The sequence below is a fragment of the Nerophis lumbriciformis genome, linkage group LG23, assembly GCF_033978685.3.
Source record: "Nerophis lumbriciformis linkage group LG23, RoL_Nlum_v2.1, whole genome shotgun sequence".
Taxonomy (NCBI): domain Eukaryota; kingdom Metazoa; phylum Chordata; class Actinopteri; order Syngnathiformes; family Syngnathidae; genus Nerophis; species Nerophis lumbriciformis.
In genome coordinates, this window is record NC_084570.2 from 9902392 (window position 1) to 9914532 (window position 12141).

Here is a 12141-nt window from a genome sequence, read left to right on the forward strand (position 1 = left end):
AAAAAAAAAAGTTCATTAATAGATCTCCTTCACGACTGTCCGGGAGAGTGCCTGTGTTTTTAGCTCAGTAGTCAGGAAATTGGCCTTTCACACTGGCAACCTGGGTTCGAGCCCCGATTGGAGTAATAGGAAAAAAACTAAGCAGCCGAGTGATAGAGTACACATACGCTACACAAAGCAGAGCTATGAACACCAATCGTTGCATTCCGCTGTCAAAATCGGGGGCCTCTGATTTGGTGGGGGTACTTGGCTTCAGCCCAGGTAAGCCGTTGCATTAAGGCGGCCATGCCTCCAGTCAAAAGGGATGCCTGCTGCATCGTCTCCAAAACATTATGTGCAAGCCAATCAGAGGCAAGATAGCGCGGATCATGACACTTGAAAACCAGGAAGCATAAATCATAATATTCTGAACTGGCAGAAACCACATGAGGAGAGGGTCTCTCCAGGGAACAGATCATAAAAATATTTATTGCAGTTTACTAAAGTTTACTGAGTTTACCGTAAACTCAACCACAATGGAGGGTTTTAAAAATAAAACCTTGCACTCTATAAACATAGGATTTTGATGCACGGTTTGCTGCTTTGTTTAAATACATATGTTTCTTCTAAGGTGAATCTCTGTGTTTTGCCCCTCCGTGTTCTCAGTGTGTTTTCTTGTGTCGTCCCCGCAGTACCCTCCGTCGCCTTGAAAGTGAGCTGTGCGTCTCACTTTTCCCCGGATCTCCCTCTGGACTCTGACTGCCTCCCTCGATCCTTGACTTCCCTGGCTTTGGACTCTGACCTGTAGACTTCTCTCTCCCCTGGACTTCCTTGTATCTCGTTCAACATTTACGGTAACACTCAACAGCTAATCTACAACACATAGCCTTACACCATACACACTCTTGGATTTTGTCACACTTCATTTCCTTAGTTAGTATATTTAGCGTTGTTTGTTTATTATTATATATATGGTCTATATATATATATATATATAATAAATACATAAAGCTATACAACCCCCTGGTGTCAGTTGCCGTCATCTCCCCTCCTACAAACCCATAACATGTATACTTTTGACCCAGCGGATTTGGTCACATTTTCAGTAGACCCATAATACATTCATAAAAGAACCAAACTTCATGAATGTTTTTTGTGACCAACAAGTATGTGCTCCAATCACTCTATCACAAAAAAATAAGACTTATAGAAAGTATTGGAAACTCAAGACAGCCATGACATTATGTTCTTTACAAGCGTTTATAAACTTTTGATCGCGATTGTACATGCTGTGTATCGTTCAGCACAAGACTAGTGTTCCTCGTTTAGATGAAGAATCTATCATAAACCTCCGAGGGGGGAAACAAAAAGTTGGGAGCAAATGAGCTTCTTTTCCAACTTCCTCGCGATGTCTTCAGGTCTAAATTGAATGTCAAAGTTCACCAACTACTCCAAATCTAAATAAAAAAATGTACAAATGGAGAAACGATGTCAACAAACTGACAAACTTTCCTTAGGTCTGAGGCTGAAGTCGCAAATAAATGTGCAAGCACCAGCTACTTTTGATTTTGGTTATATTGACAACCGCATTAGTCAGCCAGTCCGAGGTGCGTCAACATAACAGTTTTACTGTATCGTGTGAGACTTAAGCTAAGTAAGCATATAAGGATAAACTCTAACTTTGAGAAGCTCTTGCCTAATGTTTCATTTTTTTCATTTATTTATTTATATCAGGCAATGACATAAAAAAGTACAAAGTTGACAACACAGAATAATATAAATTAATATAGTGCAAAAGGTAATGTATAGTATGTAATGCATGAGTTTGAGTCTAATGAGTTTAGGCTGTGATGTGTTGTGCTTATAGGCAGTGATGGGCAGTAGCAAGCTACATGTAGCTAAGCTAGGTAGTTTAACTACATTTTCCACTAGCTTTTCTTGTAGCTTAGCTACTTTTAGACCCATGTAGCGAGGTAGTTTACATCAAAGCTATAAGCTACAAAGAGAAAAAATGGGACTGTGAATCCAGGCCAAAAAAAATTAATATGGAGAAAATACAATGATGAAGAATGAATGAGAACATCCATACATACGGAGAAAATCCATGATGATTAGTTGGTGTTTGATGAATCACAATTGGCTAAGGTTAAGGCGAAACATTACGGACTGGTCAATCAGAAGCAATATAAGACGGATCATAGAAACTAGTAAGCAAAATCATAACAGTCACGCACTCATGTCACATGACGATGAAGGAGTCTGAGACAGAGGGACGCTTCAAGCTGACGACTCAAAAAAAAAAACATACTTGAAAATGGCAGAGGAATTCTCTCCCACAAATTTGATTTTTCCTTTAGTGATGAAGATGACGTGCAGGAAACCCACAGAAATTGTGTGTCGTTAGCCATATTTAGACAAATGTAGCTAGGTAGCTTACATCAAAGCTACAAGCTCCACAGAGGAAAAATGGACTGTGAATCCAGGCCAAAAAAATAAAAAATGGAGAAAATACAATGACCTGGATGAATGAGAAGATCCCACAATAATGTGTGTCCTTAGCCATATTTAGACAAATGTAAGCGTTTAGGGAAAACAAAGCCCAAAACCTTAGTTTTTAGTTGTTTACTTTTTAAACCCAAATCATAACTGCTGTCTTCATCTAAGACGTCCAACACAAATTTAGAAACACACATTAAGGTGAGTTGAGTTCATGAAAAGTTTTACTGCACGTAATTACACATAATTGCACATTACCAACTGTTCCCAAACAACACACAAATCATTGTTTTTTGTCAAGATATATATAGATGTTGTTTTTTACTGTAGGTGAAGAAAATGAATAACAATTTAGGAGTGGGCCAAAGAAAAGGCAAACTAAATAAATACATACAGTGGGGTGCAGGGACCCCTCGAGGTAGTTGTAGGGTGTCCCTAGCTAAATGACGGATAGCTACCGTATTTTTCGGACTATAAGTCACAGTTTTTTTCATAGTTTATACTCAGGAGCGACTTATGTGTGAAATTATTAACACATTACTGTAAAATATCAAATAATATTATTTAGCTCATTCACGTAAGAGACTAGACGTATAAGATTTCATGGGATTTAGCGATTAGGAGTGACAGATTGTTTGGTAAACGTATAGCATGTTCTATATGTTATAGTTATTTGAATGACTCTTACCATAATATGTTACGTTAACATACCAGGCACGCTCTCAGTTGGTTATTTATGCCTCATATAACGTACACTTATTCAGCCTGTTGGTCACTATTCTTTATTTATTTTAAATTGCCTTTCAAATGTCTATTCTTGGTGTTGGGTTTTATCAAATAAATTTCCCCCAAAAATGCGACTTATACTCCAGTGCGACTTATATGTGTTTTTTTCCTTCTTTATTATGCATTTTCGGCCGGTGCGACTTATACTCCTGAGCGACTTATACTCCGAAAAATACGGTAATAGTAATGGACCCTTATTGGGATTATTTTAATTGGGAGTAACTTGTAGCTTAGCTTACTACATTTTCCAAGTAGCTTGCCCATCACTGCTTATAGGATGTTATTGCATTTTATTATTTGCAACCGGGACTGATTCTGGATCTGAATGAGGCGTTATGTCTTTATCCCAGTCATCACCTGTCACTCATTGATTTTGCAAGTGACAAATGTTGAATGTTTAGAATGTGATGGTTGCACTGTTCTGTCTTGCCGTGTCATACATCAGACAACACTCAAAAAGGATCAGTGCAATCTTAGAAAGTTCCCCAAATTCCTCGGTGATCCAACATGATCCCTCTGTTGTTTGTGTGAAGCACACACGCCATATAAATGCAAAGATGCAATACATTTGGATGGACACTTGTTGCTAGAACAGCTGCTGTCAAAGTGGGCCTATCATTACCTGCACACAGCATTCTCTGCTGGGAAAAAAAGCAAAGATTTTACAGCTCACTCTCATACGTGTGTGTAATTAGGAAAGAAGAGACGGAACGGAGAAAAGAGACGGAACGGAGAAAAGAAGAGGCAACAGACACAAGGTTTAATTATAAAAGCAGGAAGCGTAGTTATGCCTGTAATTAACAGCACTTGGTTTGAACACATCACTCCTCCATTCCACCAACTGCCACCATACAAGCAGTAGTCAGACCCTCCAGGGTTTAGTTATGTCGCAATTAGGGGTGATACAGATATTGGAGCCTTGAGTATTATTCGATTGATCCAATACGATACCAGTACCCATCATATATGCTTCTATTATTTTGTAGTGTGGATTGTTACAAAAGGCTTGATCAAGTGAAAGTACTCAAACAGACAACAATGGCATGTATGAAAACACCTATATATTATCAACCATCTAGAATGGACTTTTGCTGTCTTTAAGTTAAAGTGGCATGGTAATTGGGCTTTAGCAACACCTAATGGCCACAAAAATGAATTAAGTTCGGCTCATGACGCAATAAGTTGAATGACGCAGACACGTTTGTTTCTGGATAGTTTCTGATATGATTTAGCCTTGCAAACTTGGTATGTGTAAGTAATATGCAACTGTAATTATTTGACATTTGTTTATTTTGACAAATCTGGTGTTTTAGACTACAATACTGTTCAATTAAGGACACTTAGAAGTTATTACATATGCATAGCTTGTGTGTTATTCTGTGCTTGGCTGTTGTGTAGCAAGCTCCTAGTATCCACATCAATATGGAATGCGCTCCCAACAGGTATAAAAGAAAGTGCATCTCTATCCTCCTTCAAAACCGCAATAAAAGTTCACCTCCAGGCAGCTACAACCCTAAACTAACACCCTCCCCGGATTGTTAATTATCAAATGTAAACAATCAAATGCAGATACTTTTTCTTATGCCTTCTGATCTCTCTCTCTCTCTCTCTCTCTCTCTTTCTCTCTCTCTCTCTCTCTCTCTCTGCCCACTACTTGCTGTCCATATCCTACCAAGTCAGACCTACACTGTTCCAATATCCATTTCTCTGTTCTCAATTGTTGATGACTGATGATAACAACCAAACCAACCCCCCCACACCCCCCACACCCCGGATTGTAAATAATGTAAATAATTCAATGTGATTATCTTGTGTGATGACTGTATTATGATGATAGTGTATATCTGATAGTATATATCTGTATCATGAATCAACTTAAGTGGACCCCGACTTAAACAAGTTGAAAAACTTATTCGGGTGTTACCATTTAGTGGTCAATTGTACGGAATATGTACTTCACTGTGCAACCTACTAATAAAAGTCTCAATCAATCAATCAATCAATCCTAAAGCCTACCATGTTTACCTTCTTGTAAATGGCTTCCCTAAAATGCAAAAAAAGACCGATATAACCCGATACTCGTTTTTAGGCTGATATCGAACCCATAAAGAATTTTTGAAGTTGAAGTTTTGGAGATATCAGATATCAATATCAGATTCTGACACCCCTAGTTGCGATCCCACCAATTCCCACATATTCAACCAATCAGAACAAACTCTGCGCAACCTTGCATCTTTGTCAAATTCCAGCAATTTTCCTGCACATTTGGCCAATCATCGTCATTTTTACCTATCAAATTTGTCTCTGATTGCCGGTTTAACGTGTGTGTCAACTGTCTAAGTCTAACCAATCAAATGAGTCCCGACATTGCTCACCTACATCCTCACTTCCTTGTTTATACTGACAGAGATGTTGACGTGTGACGATAATCTTTCAGCGATTCTCATTTACCAAAAAAAAATCAACCAGCACTTTTCAACCGTAAAACATACACGGACGATGTCTGCAATTTGTGGACAACAGAGCAGAAGGCGGTGTATGTAAAAATGGTAGCACACTGTAGGTAAGTGTTGGCTAACAGGTGTATGGTAAATAATGCACTAAAGCCTAAAGATACATTTAATAAATAAAACATATTAAACATTAACTTAAGAGCATATCCAGGTTCTCACAAAGTGAGTACTGTACATCCCTCGACTCTTTTTATTACACTATATATTTGCAAGGGAGACAAATTAAGCTTGGAAATACTCAAGAGTAGTCAATATACAGCTGGTATAGAAAGTGTCTTTTTTATAGTAAGGTCCCTTGAGAGTATTTGCATTATTTAGTCGTCTTCAGCATACATTATTTCTAACTGTAAAAGTTTTGCTTGTATTTTTTTCTCATGTTAAAGGCTGTGATAACATTTTAGCCTTTTTTTTTTTTTACAAAAATATAGGTGTACTGTACTACGTTGAGGCTTAAATAAAGCCCTTTTGCACATTTTTGTGTGCTATGTTGTTAAGATGCTTTTGTCAGTCTTTTTGTTTATTACCTACCAATTTCTCCTGCAATTTTAATGCAACAAACATATATGTTTGTAGCATATATGTCACAAAAGGTCACAAAAATTGAGATGGAAGTTGCAATGTTTTTCGAATATATTAGAAAAACACTGCAACTTCCATCTCAATTTTTGGGGATAATCATGGCATCCCAGCAAATGTCCATGAGATACTGCAGGCAACTGTTAAATTGATGTCAAAGATTTAAAAAAAATGTGCTCTGTTCTTGTAATATGTAATATGCAAGCAAAGCAGATTTTGATTGGTCGTAATCCTGTCCTTTTTGGGATTCAGGTGATAAGAGCACATACAGTATTGATTACAAATTCTTAAAATAAGCCTCAAAACAATACAACTTTGTATAAAAATTGCTGGGTATCAGTCATGATTATCTCAAATGATCACAAAAAAGCCTGCAAAATCATTGAGGAACTATATTATTTCACAATCCACCCAAGTTAAAGAGGAGCACAGCATCTCATTTTCCTTCATGTGTGCAATTTGTAACAATTCACCTTTTAAAGGGGCTGTTTGCAACATTTACACTGATGCCTAGAAGGCGCTAACTTTCCAATGTACAAAACCCAAAACCAGTGAAGGTGGCACGTTGTGTAAATCGTTAATGAATTGAATTGAATTATTTATTTCAAACCTGCACAGTACAACAACACACTTTTTTTTTTTTTACATTTTGGCAGAGACATTTATGCAAGGCTTGAAAAGGGGTTGGATGAAGCAAATGCTTATAATATCCCAACCCCTCTCACTCATTCCACACAGAACAATACTATACAAACAAAAACAAGAAAAGCTCCTGTACACTAACAATACAATAGTACCACTGCTACTATGAGAATAATAATGTTTTAATAAAAACAGAATACAATGATTTGCAAATCCTTTTCAACTGATATTCACTTTAATAGACTGCAAAGAAAAGAAACCTACCGGTATTTTTTTTTGCAAATAATCATTAACTTAGAATTTGATGGGAGCGACATATTGCAAAAAAGTTGGTACAGGGGCCATTTTTACCACTGTGTTACATGGCCTTTCCTTTTAACAACACTTTGTAAACATTTGGGAACTGAGGAGACCAATTTTTAAAGCTTTTCAGGTGGAATTCTTTCCCATTCTTGCTTGATGTACAGCTTAAGTTGTTCAACAGTCCGGGGTCTCCGTTGTCGTATTTTACGCTTTATAATGCGCCACACATTTTTAATGGGAGACAGGTCTGGACTACAGGTAGGCCAGTCTAGTACGTGCACTCTTTTACTTCGAAGCAACACTGTTGTAACACGTGCAGAATGTGGCTAGGCATTGTCTTACTGAAATAAGCAGGGGCGTCTATGAAAAAGACAATGCTTGGAATGCAACATATGTTGCTCCAACACCTGTATGTACATTTCAGCATAAATGGTGCCTTCACAGATGTGTAAGTTACCCATGCCTCGGGCACTATTACACCCCCATACCATCACAGATGCTGGCTTTTGAACTTTGCGCCTATAACAGTCCGAATGGCTATTTTCCTCTTTGGTCCGGAGGACACTACGTCCACAGTTTCCAAAAACAATTTGAAATCTGGACTCGTCAGACCACAGAACACTTTTCCACTTTGTATCAGTCCATCTCAGATGAGCTTGGGCCCAGCGAAGCCGGCCTGCGTTTCTGGGTGTTGTTGATAAATGGTTACTGACAATGGTTTTCTGAAGTGATCCTGAGCCCATGTGGTGATATCCTTTACACACTGATGTCGGTTTTTGATGCGGTACCGCCTGAGTGATCGAAGGTCACAGGCATTCAATGTTGGTTTTTGGCCTTGTGCAGTGATTTTTCTGATGATATTACCGACCATAGATGGTGAAATCCCTAAATTCCTTGCATTACCTTGTTGAGAAATGCTGTTCTTAAACTGTTCGACAATTTGCTCACGCATTTGTTCACAAAGTGATGACGCTCACCCCATCCTTCTTTGTGAATGACTGAGCATTTCATGGAAGCTGCTTTTATACCCAATCATGGCACCCACCTGTTCCCAATTAGCCTGTTCACCTGTGGGATGTTCCAAATAAGTGTTTGATGAGCATTCCTCAACTTTCTCAGTCTTTTTTGCCACTTGGGCCAGCTTTTTTGAAACATGTTGCAGGCATCAAATTCCAAATGAGCTAATATTTGCAAAAAATAACAACGTTTACCAGTTCGAACGTTAAGTATCTTGTCTTTGCAGTCTATTCAGTTGAATATAGGTTGAAAAGGATTTGCAAATCATTGTAATCGTTTTTTTTATTTAAGATTTACACAGCGTGCCAACTTCACTGGTTTTGGGTTTTGTATTTTAAGTCTGGGCTTCCCTGCTTAGGCTGCTGACCTCGCAACCCGACCTCAGATAAGCGGAAGAAGATGGATGGATGGTTGGTTGGAATTTGGGCTAAACACTTGATCATAGAAGAATCTCACCTATTTGACTGACACCTTGCATGGCTGCTAATAAGAAATACAATTGTAAAATGAAACTGCAATAATGCCATGGAGTTCAAAACAAACCAGTGCTCCCTATACTGTATTTGTTTTAATGTGGCTGCGGTGGTTTGGCTACATTTAGCTTCACTCTCTCCGAGTTAATGTGGTCCCTGTGTGTGGACTAAAGTCAAGTATAGTTCTCAGGAAAACAGAAGACGGTTTTACTTTCAGACGGTCTCTCACACACACAGAAACTCGCACACACAGTAGCATGCCTGCTCACATTCCTTTTGGCAGCTCCGTGGCCAACCAGCAGTGAGCATGCAAATGAGTTGGGTGTGTCTTTCAACAGCTGGAGTGCAAGGTCTGAATGGAGACTAAACCCCCAAAAAAAGAAGAAGAAAAAAAAAAAACTATTTAAAAGCAAAGGCAAACCTGCATAGTAAAAGTGCACAGTTTTCCGGCATTTGATGTACCGAAACACTATAAAGTCTATGTATGTATATATGAGTATAGAGAAATGCACTCATATTACAGTACAAAACAAAACATTTCAAGACAAGTTTTTCCCCTTAGGAAATATTGTAAAGTGTTTTAATCTGTTCTAACAATTGATATCTGAACGTACGAACGTTTTAAGAAATATTTTAGCATCCATGAACGTCATCACGCATGACTAGGTACTTAAAAGCCATTCCTTGGCTTTACTAAGTTACTCACTGCTAAAAAAATCACTAGAATACATTTGGATTATAACACAATGTCACCTGAAATGCACTAGCCTCAGTGACCAGGGTTCAGCCGTGCAGCATGTTGGTGTAGTGTTCTACAGCCGTGCAGGAAGACCCGCCTAGTGGCTCCATATACTCCGCTGTTTAGTAATGTGCCTGAATTTGAGTCTCGGTCGTCTCGAAAAGTTTCGGTCTTCCCAGAAAGTAGCGACCGTAACAGGATTTGTTTTGATCCGCAACTGTAAGGTGATAACTTCTACTATTTACAGTAATGCATCACAGTGTTCCCTCGACCCCCGTGTGGTACGTCAATTTCCGCAAACAAGGGACACTATTCAGTCTATGATTTTTATGAATATGATATGCATTGGAAAGTGTTCATAAGCCCTCCATACACTTACAACCTATTAAAACACTTCATACACAATTTTAAAAACCTCAATTGGTATTTGAATCCCAGTGAACTCAATGAACCCAGGGCTACTCAATGGTACACAAAGGTACACTTTAAAATCCACGATGCACTGAGACTACGACTGCAGCTATAGATTACTTTAGTAATGGACTAATCTATTGATTAGTCTGTTTGATCAATCAAGTAATCGGATAAAACACACTTTATAGCCTCAATGCGTATATAAGGGGAATTTGTTGAAATAAAAATGTTTTCCGCTTGCCGTGACCTTCATTTTTTTCCCTTCTAATAAACGCACATCATCAACATTAACATTGCACTTTTACCATGTGTGCATTAAATACATGCGTAAAGATGAAAAACTTTTTGCGGTTCGCCACCACACAGATCACAGCGGCCGTGTGGAAACTATGTTCGCATACTTAAGGCCCACGCTGTTTGTTTACAGGCTTTTTTTATTTCTCTTTGCTATTTAGGCTTATTGGACCCTAATTAGAATAAAAACTAAGAATCATCTTTTGATATGCTGTACTTAGTCAATGAGTACACAAACGTGTACTTCATGTTTAGTGACATGCTAATTCTTATTTTTACACTTTTTTTTCCCAAATTCCATTGTATGTTATACTCTTATGACACCACCAGATGGCAGTATAAGTGTCCACATAAGCGGCCATAAGACCCCAATTCAGTAGTGTACACAATTTTGGAAATAAGAGCTAAAAGGTGCTGTCCACGCATGTGGCCACTAAGCCTTTATTAAAGTTCCTCCCACTCCACGCGGTTCGGATTTTATAATATTTTCAAATGTACCCTGATTAAACAGCAGAATATAAATCAAAGCTGTTTTCTAATCAAATTAATCAATATAGTTGATAAATCATTGGAGCCCCAACTGAGACCGCAGTAAGTAAACCACAAAGTGGCGAGGGAACACTGTACCGTAATCCCACGGAGCCTAATTCTGATAAATAATTTTCAGCGAAGAAGGATCGTTAGAATCGTTAATTAGAAATCAAATATTTTAATAGCTAGAGCATAAAAAATGTTTTACGAATATGAAAGCCCTCCTGAAATAATTAAATACATTTTCACCCGTTTGTCTGAGGCTGAGCCAATCAGTGACGACGATACTAAACAGCGTGCTTTGATTGGTTTGCTATAATTTTTATTTGATTAAATGAAAATGCTTGATTTAGGTCAAAATACGTATAAAATGCTTTAAAAAAATTGACCCCCCCCCCCAAAGAAATGTGATGTAGTGAAGTCACATACATTGAAGCACGATATAGCGAGTGACGACTGTACACTACTTCTGCGTTACAGACAGATGTAATCTGATTACAGTAGCACTGTATGAGTTGTATAGGTATTGTTGGGATGAATAAGTGGTGAGTTGTGTATAATCAGTGTGCATTATCTGTGACATTTTCCGACGTCACAGTAAGTTCCGATTCCTGTTAAATGATTAGCGGTAGACATTTCCTCTTCGCCATCACTGGTATGGTGAGAAAACTAAACAAAGAAAATGACTAACTTGTTGAGTTAGATACTAACAGATTTGCTGATGCATGATGGAGGTTTGAACGACAACTTTTTGGAGACATTATTGAGAAATTTCCAGAAATCTTTGACTGAACTCCAGATTTTTATCATTTTTGGAGCGTTGACCTTTGAGTTTCCACTGACTATTGATGGTACTGTCACGCCAAATTTCTTCCCCCCCCCCCCATTTACTTCCGGGGTCATTTCCTCTTACGTCATTTCCTCTTACTTATGTCATTTCCTCTTACGTCATTGACAGCGATCGATAACACTTCGGCTTTGACTGCACGTCGCTGGAAGGATACTTGTTTTTTTATTTTTTTATTTTTTTTTTTTATAATATAGCGTTAACAAAACGTCTGTATTAATCGGACAAATTAACTTGAGGATATTCCTGACTGCACATTTGACGGAGAATTAAACGATTTTTGATTCGTTTTCCACGGGTCAACACTACTTCAGGGTTACTTTTTCTTTCAGACGGATGGGTTTTAGGTTGATATTGTTGGCAAACACGATTTACTGACATTCACCCTAACTTCGAGTAAGAACATACCTTTACTGTATGCTAGGGATGTCCCGATCCGATATTTGGATCGGATCGGCTGCCGATATTTGCCAAAAATTGCGTATCGGCAAGGCATGGGAAAATGCCGATCCAGATCCAGTTTTAAAAAAA

At 38.2% G+C, this 12141-nt stretch overlaps 1 protein-coding gene across 2 annotated transcripts in view; it reads right to left on the bottom strand.

Moving 5' to 3' along the window:
* The window catches only part of creb3l1 (cAMP responsive element binding protein 3-like 1), a 57206-nt gene that overhangs the window by 32098 nt on the left and 12967 nt on the right, over positions 1-12141 (bottom strand). The gene's annotated exons all lie outside the window — the stretch shown is intronic.